The 12,422-nt window shown below is 46.0% G+C and overlaps 3 non-coding genes across 3 annotated transcripts; 2 read left to right on the plus strand and 1 right to left on the minus strand.

Moving 5' to 3' along the window:
* The first annotated feature begins 1,290 nt into the window (after positions 1-1,290).
* Positions 1,291-1,362, plus strand: trnae-uuc (transfer RNA glutamic acid (anticodon UUC)). Its single transcript has one exon. It is a non-coding gene; the product is annotated as a tRNA-Glu (tRNA).
* A 1,545-nt stretch (positions 1,363-2,907) lies between these two features.
* Positions 2,908-2,989, minus strand: trnas-uga (transfer RNA serine (anticodon UGA)). The gene has a single exon. It is a non-coding gene; the product is annotated as a tRNA-Ser (tRNA).
* Positions 2,990-7,187: 4,198 nt separating this feature from the next.
* Positions 7,188-7,260, plus strand: trnav-uac (transfer RNA valine (anticodon UAC)). Its single transcript has one exon. It is a non-coding gene; the product is annotated as a tRNA-Val (tRNA).
* The last annotated feature ends 5,162 nt before the right edge of the window (positions 7,261-12,422 follow it).

A 12,422-nucleotide genomic window follows, 5' to 3' on the forward strand; every position in this document is an offset into this window, starting at 1 on the left:
GGCGTTACACGCGACGTATTGCCGACAGCTCGCAAAATGTCTCGATGTATTTCTGCGTTCCCAATGTAGCTGCAATGTGAAGCCCCTAATTTCCCTTTAAGAAACGTACTGTTGAACTGTCTAAATTACTCAGCAGTTTAACGAGCTGCTGAAGGACCAGATGGGCTTGACTCTCGGGAATGCAGGTGCGGCACCTTTCAGCGATCAGCGAAGGTCAGCCATTACCATTGCCGGAAAAGAGGTCGGTTCGGAAGACTTCAAGCCAGACTAAACCGACGGGCTATGAAGCATCCCCTGCCCGGCATCTTCTTAGCCAAAGGCCAATTACTAGAAAACACGATATATTACGTAAGTGCAACATTGCAGTTTCGGAGGGAAATGAGGGGCTGCTGTCTTCTCTGTTTCATGGAGACATGGCTCATTCGGTGGAACAGCCGGAAGGATTCTCGATCCACCGTTCGGAGAAGATAAGAAGGTATTATTGTGGTGCTGGGGGTGGTGGGCGGTGGAACGGCGGTGTTGTTTCATGATAAACTCTTCATACTCTCCGTATATAGCGGTCTTGCCGCACCCTTGTTCCCCCAATCCCAACATCCAATGATTGAGTTCAGTCGGTGCTGCTTACCGAGAGGTTCTTCTCATTGATCCGGACGGCACTTCACATACCGCCAGAGGAGATGTTAAGCAAGCATACCATGTACTGAGTGCCGCGACCAGCAAACAAGGAACTGCCTACCCTGAGGACTTTCAAATCATTGCGGGGGTTTCTATCAGGCTTATTTAATGAAATCTAAGCTTATTTGTCATCAGAACGTCATCCTCAGTACCAGGGGCTCCCGCACTCTCGACCACTGTCAGGCTTTTCTATCAGACCATATTTCGGGCATTCTGGACGTCTGGTTTTCTTTCTCCTACCTCCACCCAGGCGGAGGGTGAGGAACAAGACACCAGATGTATCGGCGACAATGTCGCCGGAATCGGATGGCCTACTACTGAATTGCTTCGAGGCGATAGACAGAAACAAAAATGACCCAGCGCTCATAAGAGAATCTGAATGTCACCATCTTTATAAAGACACTGGAGAATGAGTGTTTCCCACTGATTCATTCAGAGTCCAGAGTGTTGCTTAACCAGAAGCACTGGGTGAACACGCCGTCTGCAAAGTGCTGAGCAGTAGATTCGTGACAATATTTATCACATTTATTCATTATTATTATTTATCCATTGATTTTGTTTTGTATTTTTCTGATTTGATAGTGTATGTTGCTGTGATGCAGCGCATCGTCAGTTTTCCTGGTGGTCTAGTGGTTAGGATTCGGCGCTTTCACCGCCGCGGCCCGGGTTCGATTCCCGGTCAGGGAAATAAGATATTGCCTGCTGTAATTTAATGTGCTTATTTTAAATTATCGTGTGAATTAACTTGCTGCCACAACAACAACATTCCTGTCTATGCTTAACCTGCATCGGCCTGATTCAGCAGCATAAGACCACAAAATATAGAAGCAGAATTCGGCAGTTTGGCCCATCAAGTTTGCTTCGACATTTCCTCTCAGCCACATTCTCTTACTTTCTACTGTGTGTACTAGCTCATTCCGTCTAGAAATGCTGCCTGACCCGCTATACACTGTTTCTGCAGGGATTCGTTATGTGTTCTGTATGACACTTGTTAGAGAATGAAAACATAACTTTGAAAAGAAATATCGCAGGTGCAGTCTCAATAAAGCTGGAAATAACTGTGCGAGGTCATACAGACAATAACTTGCAATCGATACAATGTAGATTTGATCTTCTTCACTCCTCACTGCACCTCAATCCACTCAGAGATGCTGTCTTTCTGTAGAAGAGGGTGACCATTCATTTCCCATATTGGACTCTGGTCCTACTCACTCAGTTTGCCGACATCACCTTGACTCATCTGCCCGGGGTCATCACTGCTCAAATCTCAGTGAGTATTGTCAGGTCCGGTCGGGTTTATTGCCGTGTGCACAGGGACGGTGAGGGACAGGTACAATGAAACACTTGCAGCGTCATTGCAGGCTCGAAAAGACAGACGGTACGCAAAACATAAATTGTACAATTCTGCATCATTAACAAAAGATAGATATAAATCTTGTGCCAGTTTCAGACTCGGAAATAATTCCTCAGGCAAACTGATGACATAGATTGCGAACTATTATATCCACGGGGTAGCTGTTTATTCCTTTTGTTTAAACAGACAGACAACAGAAATAAGGGCGAGTCTCTAGTCCTTTTCAGCCAGCCCCGTCATTCAATAAGATCAGGCTGGCCCAGACTTTTTCTCAATCCTACTCCTCATACAGCAGTTGCCGGTCAAAAGTCGGCCGGTCACCTCCACCAAATCTTCTACCGTCTCCCCAGGTGAGAGGAGATAAACTTCTGTCGCCCGCCTTTATTTCGACGCCCTGACAGCGCCCCCAGCTTCGATCAGAAGCATATGGATATGAATGTTATATAATGGGACATTGTTCTGAGTTTTGCTCAGTATTGATGGGACTTTGGGGAGGCAGAGGCAGTCAGAGTCTGTGGGAGGGAACAACTCCTGAGTGAAACCCTTCCCGCAATTGGATAACATTTTGCATTGACATCTGCATCCACGAATGGGAGCTAGGTAGGTTGCACGTCATTTGCACGTCAAATCCGTTCTCCGCATTTGATTCATTTGATTCTTTTAGTTTTACAAGTCGGTAAAGCTGCAAACTACAAAGCGTTTAAGCTGCCCAGAGGAGGATTGATCACAGTCGTAATAGAAATGAAATTTGCACAATGAGTGTAAACATCTATAAACCTGCCGGCTGGTACGCAGTTGTCAACTGAACACAGACAGCAGCCAGCGTGTTAAATTTTTATTGGCAGTGAGATTTCTATTCCCTGGCGCTGTAGTTTGAGCGCTGCGAGCAGGGTTCGAACCTGCGCAGCGAAACCCCATTGGATTTCAAGTCCAACGCCTTAACCACTGGGCCATCGCAGTTCCATCAATGTTCATTGAACCCACCGTAGCACTGCACCTGAAGTGAGGGTTGTACTTGATTTATTTTCAGTATCGAAAAAGGTGATTTATCATTCCAATACAAATAGTTTAATTCGACAGCTTTGGAATTTGTTTCAGCACAGTTACGTCAGAACGTGAATGTGGAGGGATAACACTGCCGTCAGTATCGTAAATGAAGGAGATTTCCATTGTTGGGGATAAAGATCAGGGTCAGAATCAGGTTTATAATGACGGGCATATGTCAACATTACATTGTTGCTTATATATTCTACCCCTCCTGAACCGAATGTTAAAATTGCATTTGCCTTCCTATACCGCTGACTCAGCCTGGAAGTAAACATTTAAGGAATATTGCACAAGGTCTCTTTGCACCTCTGATTTCTGAAAACCTTCCCCATTTAGAGACATTTTTATCCTTTTTTCCAAGGTGCATCACCGTGCACACCATGATCTATTTGACAAATCTTCTCCCTTTCTCCTCAGCCGTCGTTGATCTTCAATGTGCTTCGAATCTTTTGAGTTATTTAACACGTTGAAGTCAGGCTGTCTTTCTTTTATTCTCCTTTCTTCAGCCTAACTTCCTTCTTTCAGAGTGGAGTGACAGTCATAATTCTCCAGTCATCCGGATCTGTTCTCGAATATCAAGTCAAGTCACTTGTATTGTCATTTCGACCATAACTGCCGGTACAGTACATAGTAAAAATGAGACAACTTTTTCAGGACCATGGTGTTACATAACACAGTACAAAAAACTAGAGTGAACTACGTAGAAAGCAACACAGAATAAAACTACACTAGACTACAGACCTACCCAGGACTGCATGAAGTACACAAAACAGTACAGCCATTACAATAAATAATAAACAAGACAATAGGGCAGTAAGGTGTCAGTCCAGGCTTTGGGTATTGAGGAGTCTGATAGCTTGGGGGGGAAGAAACTGTTACATCGTCTGGTCGTGAGAGCCCGAATTCTCCGGTACCTTTTTCCCAGACGGCAGGAGGGAGAAAACTTTCTAGGAGCGGTGCTTGTGGTCCTTCATAATGCTGTTTCTTTTGCGGATGCAGCGTGTAGTGTAAATGTCCGTAATGGCGGGAAGAGAGACCCCGATAATTTTCTCAGCTGACCTCACTATCCGCTGCAGGGTCTTGCGATCCGAGATGGAGCAATTTCCGTACCAGGCAGTGATGCAGCTGCTCAGAATGCTCTCAATACAACCCCTGTAGAATGTGATGAGGATAGGGGGTGGCAGATGGACTTTCCTCAGCCTTCGCAGAAAGTAGAGACGCTGCTGGGCTTTCTTTGCTATGGAGCTGTTGTATATATATATATATATATATATATATATATATATATATACATAATGGTACGTGAAAGAGTGCCTACAGAATCTCTTCAGTTACCACGTTTAGAACCCGGGGGTGTAGTCCAACTGGTCCCGATGACATCTAACTTCAGACCTTTCAGCTTCACAGGCACCTTCTCCAGGTCACAGCATCCACTCTCACTGATGCCCTCTGACACGTGTTTCTCGGTGCCATTATGCTGGTGTCTTCCACAGAGCAGCCTGGCGCAAAATATTCATTCAGTTCGTCCCTTTTCTTTTTCCCCCATTACTGCTTCTTCCGCGTCATTTTCCAGCTTTCTGATACACACTCTTGCATCCCTTTTAATATTCATATGTCTGAACAAAGGTACTTTCTCCATTATTAGCCATTTTTGAAAGCGTCCCAAACCTCCGGCTTCCCTCTAATGCTTGCTGCATTATAAACCCTCACTTTTGCCTTTATGCCGTCTTTACTTTCTAGTATCAATCATGGTTGCCTCACCCGCCCTTTCGAATATTTATTCTTATTTGGGATGCACCTTTCCAATTAACCCACACCAGCCACTGTGGATTTGCCGTCAACCATGCTAGTGCCCCTTTCCAATCCACCTGGCCAGCTCCAGACTTGGGTCGCTGTTCTTTTCTGCCAGTAACGGGTCCAGGACTATTATCGTCCCTAATTTTATTTCTGCGAGTGACGGGGTCGAGGACAGTTATGGTCCCTGATTTCTTTATTCTGCGAGTGTGTCTGATCATAAGACCCTGGGGTATATTCAGACCGCCAAACGATTGAACTTCCGCCAGGCCCGTTGGGTATTGTTGTTGTTTTTTTTTTTGGACGGTTCAAGTTTACCCTCACGTACTGTCCAGGATCCAAGAACGGGAAGCCGGTCGCGCTATCCCGCCAGCTTGGCTCCAAGGATGACACCTCCATTCCCGAGACGATCCTCCCACCATCCTGCGTGATGGCCACCCTCACTTGGGAGATCGAGGCTAAGGTAAAGGAAGCCCAGCGGGACGACTCCGACCCAGGGAATGTACCCGGCGACCGCCTGTACGTGCCCGTCTCCGTCAGGTCTCAGGTTCTCCACTAGGGGCACAATCCCGGTTCACCTGCCACGCCGGGAGTGATCGGACCCTGGCTCTCCTAAGGAAGCACTTTTGGTGGCCGTCCATGGAGAGGGCCCCCGTTCTTATGTCTCGGCTTGCTCCATCTGCGCCCGAGGAACGGACTCTCATCGATCACCCGCGGGTCTTCTTCGTCCCCTACCTGTACCTGATCGTCCCTTGTGACACATCGCCTTAGACCTCGTCACCAGTCTACCCCATTCCAGTGGAAACACCACTGTCCTCACCGTGGTAGACCGATTCTCCAAGGCGGTGCACTTCGTGGCCCTCCCTAAACTCACTTCCTCTCCGGAAACCGCAGATCTTCTCGTCCGCCACGTCTTCCGCCTCCACGGAATCCCTGCGGACATCGTCTCCGATCGAGGTCCCCAGTTCGTCTCGCAGGTATGGAAGGCCTTCTGTCAGGCCTTAGGTGCATCGGGCAACCTGTCATCCGGTTTCCACCCCCAGTCGAAAGGGCAGATGGAAAGGGTCAACCAAGACCTGGAGCGACCACCTCCCGTGGGTTGAGTACGCCCCCAACTCTCTGGTGAACTCTGCCATTGGGCGGTCTCCGTTCGAGTGCTCCCTTGGGTACCAACCCCCGATGTTCGCCCCGCAAGAAGGGGAGATTGCGGTACCGTCGGTTCGGGACCATATTGATCGGTGCCTTAAGATTTCGAAGGAAACACGCGCGGCCCTACTCAGATCAACAAACGAAATAAGAAGACAGTCGACCGACACCGGAATACCACCTTGGGTAGATGGTGTGGCTTTCCTCCAAGGACATCCCGCTCAAAAACGAGCATAGGAAACTCACTCCCCGCTTCCTGGGACCATTCAAGGTTGACAGGATTATCAATCCCACAGCGGTCCGCCTAATGCTGCCAAGTTCCATGCGCATCCACCCAACTTTTCATCTGTCTCAGTGAAAGCCAGTCTCCGTCAGCCCCATGTGTCCCCCGGCTGAGACTCCCCCACCTGCCCGTATCATCGACAACCATCCGGCATACACCGTCCGAAGACTACTGGATGTACGCCGTAGGGGCAGGGGTCTCCAATACCTGGTGGACTGGGAAAGGTACGGTCCAGAAGAGCTTTCCTGGGTCCCCCGCTCCTTCAGCTTAGACCGTTCCCTCATCCAGGACTTTCATCGGGACCATTCAGACAGGCCTGGAGGATCGCCCGGAACCTACCGTTGTTTGGCGGGGTGGGGGGGTGGTTACTGCCATGATCCCTTCTAGTTCCTGGCTATCTTCCTCCGGAATTGGGCCTCAATCACGTCGTTTATTTCCCAATCATTCCCATTTTTCACTAACTACAAACACCTGCTTTCCGTCAGGAAATGCAGTATAAAAACCCTGTGACCACAACAAGGAGCTGCCAGTTCGTTGGTCGACTCGTGTAGGAGTAATCTCGTGCCATGGTTCTTAGGACTGTCAGTTCTAAGTCTAGCATCGTTCCTGAATTCTCTACGAAAACCAAGACTCCAGGTAATGACTCCCTTGGCACCCATTCAACGCCCGTGTTCAGCACTTGGGTTCGTTCCACCGCCACGTCCCTGTAACACTCTACCTATACCCATATTCCAGGGAATAAAGTCCTAACCTATTTAATACGTGTTACTGAAAACGGAAAGGAACAGTGGGCAATGTTTTATACTTATTGCTGTACTTCAGAGCAGGGCGGGGAGGGGGTGCCTCGGGTCATTGTTCAACAGCGCAAAGCATTGAGCGCTTTGCACGGTTTCTGTGGTGTAGTGGTTATCACATTCGCTTTACACGCGAAAGGTCCCCAGTTCAATCCTGGGCAGAAACATTGTTTGGGCTTCAGTGCTTCAAATGAACTTGAGACTCAACTTTTCAGTTTGTGTTCAAGTTTACTGTCATGGGCATCCAGGTGTAAATATAATGAACATTCGCTTTTCTAGCAGTAGCGCATTGTATTTCAAACCTGACAAAGGTAAATTAAAGAATGACGAATTATTAGAAATTAAATATAACTTATAGGAGAACATAAACGGATTTAAACCTAAGGAGGTTCGTGGATAACGTACACTGCGTAACGGGAGAATCAGCCTTCAAACCTATTGTCATGTATTGTCGCATGAGGATGCATTGTGGTTTCAACGGAGCTCGCATCTCAAATGTTCCCATCCAGACAAACATCATAACCGCGTGCTGCAAAATTTCAAACCTACTTTAAAATGTCAAATCGCTTTATTTTTCCTCCTCCTGTATTCCACTCCTTCCTAGTCTCACCATACAGACTCTTTGTTCAAATTCTCCACCACAGTACTCCAGGTTCCACCTTTTCAGTTTGCCTCTCCTCTCTCTCTCTCTCTCTCTCTCTCTCTCTCTCTCTCTCTCTCTCTCTCTCTCTCTCTCTCTCTCTCTCTCTCTCTCTCTCTCTCTCTCTCTCTCTACCCCCCCCTGTGTGTCTCTCTCTCACCCTCTGTCTCTCTCTCTCTCTCTCTCTCTCTCTCTCTCACACACACACAGACACACACACACACACACACACACACACACACACACACACACACACACACACAAACACACACACACACACATATTCAATCTCTCTGCTTCTCTTTGTTTTCTCTGTCGCGAGCAGCACCACAGCCACCCCAAGTCAGACGTCCAAATATTTGTGCTTCGTAGTTTAAGCCGCGGTGGAAACACTTGGTAACATCAACACACATAATTTTGAGGACTCGAATCTGCGACCTTCCGGTGATATTGCAGCGCAGACAGATGTCAAATATCTTACCACTGGTATCGCACATTCCATTCCTGTTAAAGATCCAAGGAGGAAGGACTGATCACAACTCTGACATCGTGGTTCTGCGGGAATGCCGAAAAGTATGGTTAAAACCTTCCTGTATAGTGACGGTAATGTAGAACAGGAAAACTGGGTACTGTTTAGTTTTGAGACGAGGTGACGGTGGGAGATCGCATATCGGTACAGAGTTGGGATCACGGTCCTTTTCAATATATCGAAGTTGTTGTGATTCCATGGAAAATTAAAACATGGGCGAAATATCCCACTCCTGCATAAGGGTGAGTAACTGGCCGTGGAGGTTCTTCCGCAACGTGAACGTCAGCAATGAATACTTATCTCGGAATACGCTCCGCCCCGACTCAACGCGCAGCCTGTGTAGAGTTACTCTTAAATAACTCCCAATCTTTCCCAGGTTACACTCTTAACTCTATCACCTTATTAAAACCTTACGGCCGGTCATTCTAATCAAACCGACCACAATTATATTGGTTAACATTTCGGCAACGTAATGACCAGTGATGCTTTACTCCAGGATCCCCGCAGTGATGTGAAATGTTTGAAATGTATGCCACTGAAAAGTGATCAGTGAAAATGTATCCTGGGATATCAGTGGAGTCCAGTTGAAAAATTACACCTCGCCATTGGACGTTAAGGAACAGATGGATGGTGTATTGATAGTGGTAATTTGTCTTGCTCAGCAGTCACGAGTTTGCGTGTAAAATTCCATGGCAACATTTGAGGTTTTGTGCTTCTTCGGCACGGATCTTGTGCCGCTTTTCCACCGCCTCATGTCCAGTGACATGCAAATGTTCGGGCAGCCCTGGTCAAAGTTTCTGTTTCTGTGAATAGTTCAGTGAGTAGAAGCCGAACTCATCTCCAAATCATAAAGTTAAAGATGAAACATTCTTTTTCTCCATTTTAAACAAGATTAGTGTATTATTTTCGTTTTGTACAATTTCATAGTGAAAGAGAATAAAAGGAGCACCAATCAAAAGCTTGGGCACCCCAAGAGATTTGAGGTCTCAGATAACCTTCACCAGTGTCTCAGACCTTTATGAGCTTGTGAGGGCTCTGGCGTGTTTACTGTCGTCGTTAGGAAAGGCCAGGGGATGGAAATTTCAAAGCTTCATAAATACCCTGACTCCTCAAACCTTGTCCCAACAATCAGCAACCATGGGCTCCTCTAAGCAGCTGCTTAGAAAATAAATAAATGATGCCCCAAAACAAGAGAAGGCTATATGAAGATAGCAAAGAATTTTCAAGTAGCCGTTTCCTCAGTTCGTAATGTAATTAATAAATGTCAGTTAACAGGAGCGGTGGAGGTCAACTTGAGGTCTGGAAGACCAAGAAAACTTTCCGAGAGAACTGTTCGTAGGATTGCTAGAAAGGCAAAACAAAACCCCCGTTTGACTACAAGAGACCTTGAGGAAGATGGAGCAGCCTCTGGAGTGGTGCCGCACTGTTCTACTCTGCAGCGACACCTGCACAAATATAACCGTCATGGAAGAGTCATCAGAAGAAAACCTTTCCTGCGTCCTCACCACAAAACTCAGCGTCAGACGTTTCAAAAGGAACATCTAAACAAGCCTGATGCATTTTGGAATCAAGTCCTACGGACTGATGAGTTTAAAATAGAACATTTCTTAAGTGTTCTATATGCATAGAAAGGTAAAATATTTACTATATACTAAGACAAACGTTTGACTAACTGACGATTAGTAAACCGATATGCCTGTTCCGACTTCAAATCCGTTTTGAAAACGGACTCAAGAACGGAACTCCCTCATAACCCAGGAACTGTCTGTACTTTAAAATCCTCTCTAGATTACTTTTCATACCTAATACAAAGTAAATAGTTGGTATACTGCATTGCTTAGGGAATAATGACAAGAAAAAATAGTCTGTACATGCTCAAACAACGAGTGCTGGAGAGAGAACTTCTGGGTTTTCTCGATCCACGGTTGGTTGAATCCGCGCATGCGGAATCCGCGGATAAGGAGGTCCGACTGTACACTTTGTTGAAGGCGTAGACAAGATTCTAAATGGGAAATAAATACAAATATCGAAGGCGCAAAGACAACTGGGAGACCCTGTGCAGGATTGCCGAAAGGGTAAATACAGGCTGAGCTGGTAGTAAGGACGACAAATGCAATGACAACATTCATTTGGAGAGAACCAGAGTACAAGAGTGAGGCTGTAATGTTGAGTCTCTATAATGCATTGGTCAGACCGCGCCGGGAACAAGATGAACAGTCTGTGTCCGTTATTTAAGAACTGATGCCCTGGCATTGGAAAGGGTCCAGAGGACGGTGACGAGAATGGTCCCGGAAAGAAAGCTTTAATGTATGAGGATCGTTTTATGACTCTGCCCCTGTACTCGTTGGAGATTAGAAGAAGGAGTCAGGGTTTTCTTTGAAAACTATCAAATACTGAAAGGCCCAGGTAGACTGGACATGGAAAGGATGATTCCAATTGTGGGTGAGTTTAGAGTCAACAGGGCACAACCTCAGAATATTGGGACGCCCTTTAGGACAGGGATGAGGAGGAAGTTGTGTCAGCAGAAGGCTATCGATATGTGGATTTCATTGCGGGGATATCTGTGGAGTCAAGTCAGTTGGTAATATTTTAGAAACTTAGAAACCCTACAGAATAATACAGGCCCATCGGCCCACACACCGGAGCCGAACATGAGTATAATTTAGAAATTACCTGTGGCTATATATAGCCCTCTATTTTTCTAAGCTTCATGCACCTGTCCAGGAGGCTGTTAAAATACCCTTTTATTTCCACCTCCACCATCGTCGCCGGCAACCCATTCCACGCACTCACCACTCTCTGCGAAAAAAAACCCCTAAACCTGACATCTCCTTTGTCCCTACTCCCAAGCACCTGGAAACTGTGCCTTCTCGTGCTAGCCATTTCAGCCCTGGAAAAGAGCCTCTGACTATCCACATGATCAATGCCTCTCATCCTCTTATACACCTCTATCAGGTCACCTGTCATGCTCCATCGCTCCAAGGAGAAATTGCCGAGTTCACTCAATCTATTCTCCTAAGGCATACACTCCTATTCAGGAAACATCCTTGTAAATCTCCTCTGCACTCTTTCAATAGTTTCAGCATCCTTCGTGTGGTGAGGTGACCAGAACTGTGTACAGAACTCCAAGTGGGATCAGACCAGGATCTTATAAAACTGTAACAGTACCTCTCGAATCCTATTCTTAAGCGGAGATAGACAAGTATTTGATTATGAGGCGTGTCAGAGATGACGGCGAGAAGGCAGGAGAATGGCATTGAGAGACAATATATCAGCCATGATGGAACGGACGGAATGGCTGAATTCTGCATCTATATCGTCTGGTATTATGGGCAAATTATTAACAAACGTTAATAGAAAAACGTTGATTTTCATGAATCCCAGCCAAGCACTCTATGTGACAAAAGGTGAAGGCTCCGAATCCTAATAAGTGATAACTTCAATATTTCATACCGCAGATAAACCTGCCTCGATTAGGATTGGATTCGAACCCACGCGTGCAAAACACAACGGATTAGCAGTTCATCGCCTTAACTTTGCGGCCACCTCGTCAGCTCTTCAACCATTTGTGTTTTATTGCTATGAGTTTCTTTCCGATCACTTGCAACCCCTGCTTATGATTCACACGTTTGTTTTCATATTCCAGTTCTATTTTCCTTGGCTGCCATGGTTACCAGAATTCCTGGGCATGGATAAGGAAGGCCTCGAGAGATATGCCCCAACCACAGGAGAATGGAACTATCTTTTTTAGGCAGCTCAGACACTCTGATCGTGCTGAGTTAAAAGTATCGATCCCGCGCAGTTTAAACCCGAGAACAGGTAAGCATTTTCAGTTGTGCAGTGAGCGGTGGGCAGGTGTGCAAATCTCCTGGTCCATTTTTAACTACTTTATATCCAAACACAACTACATTGTAAAATATGACAAATTTTCCATGAATCAAGCATTTTAAAACGGAGGTATAAAAAAGGCTATTTAAATATTCTTTATTAGACTGACTTAACTTTATTACACTCTTCACATACACAAGGGGCAAAAATCCTTACGTTATATCGCGGTCTAAATGTACAATGCGCAACTTTATAGTAAGTTATAATAAATACATGTACAACTCTATAGTTAATATAACATAGATGTACAGTTGTGTTAGCGTAAATTAACA

Source organism: Hemitrygon akajei, unplaced genomic scaffold (genome assembly GCF_048418815.1).
Source record: "Hemitrygon akajei unplaced genomic scaffold, sHemAka1.3 Scf000053, whole genome shotgun sequence".
In the NCBI taxonomy this organism is placed as follows: domain Eukaryota; kingdom Metazoa; phylum Chordata; class Chondrichthyes; order Myliobatiformes; family Dasyatidae; genus Hemitrygon; species Hemitrygon akajei.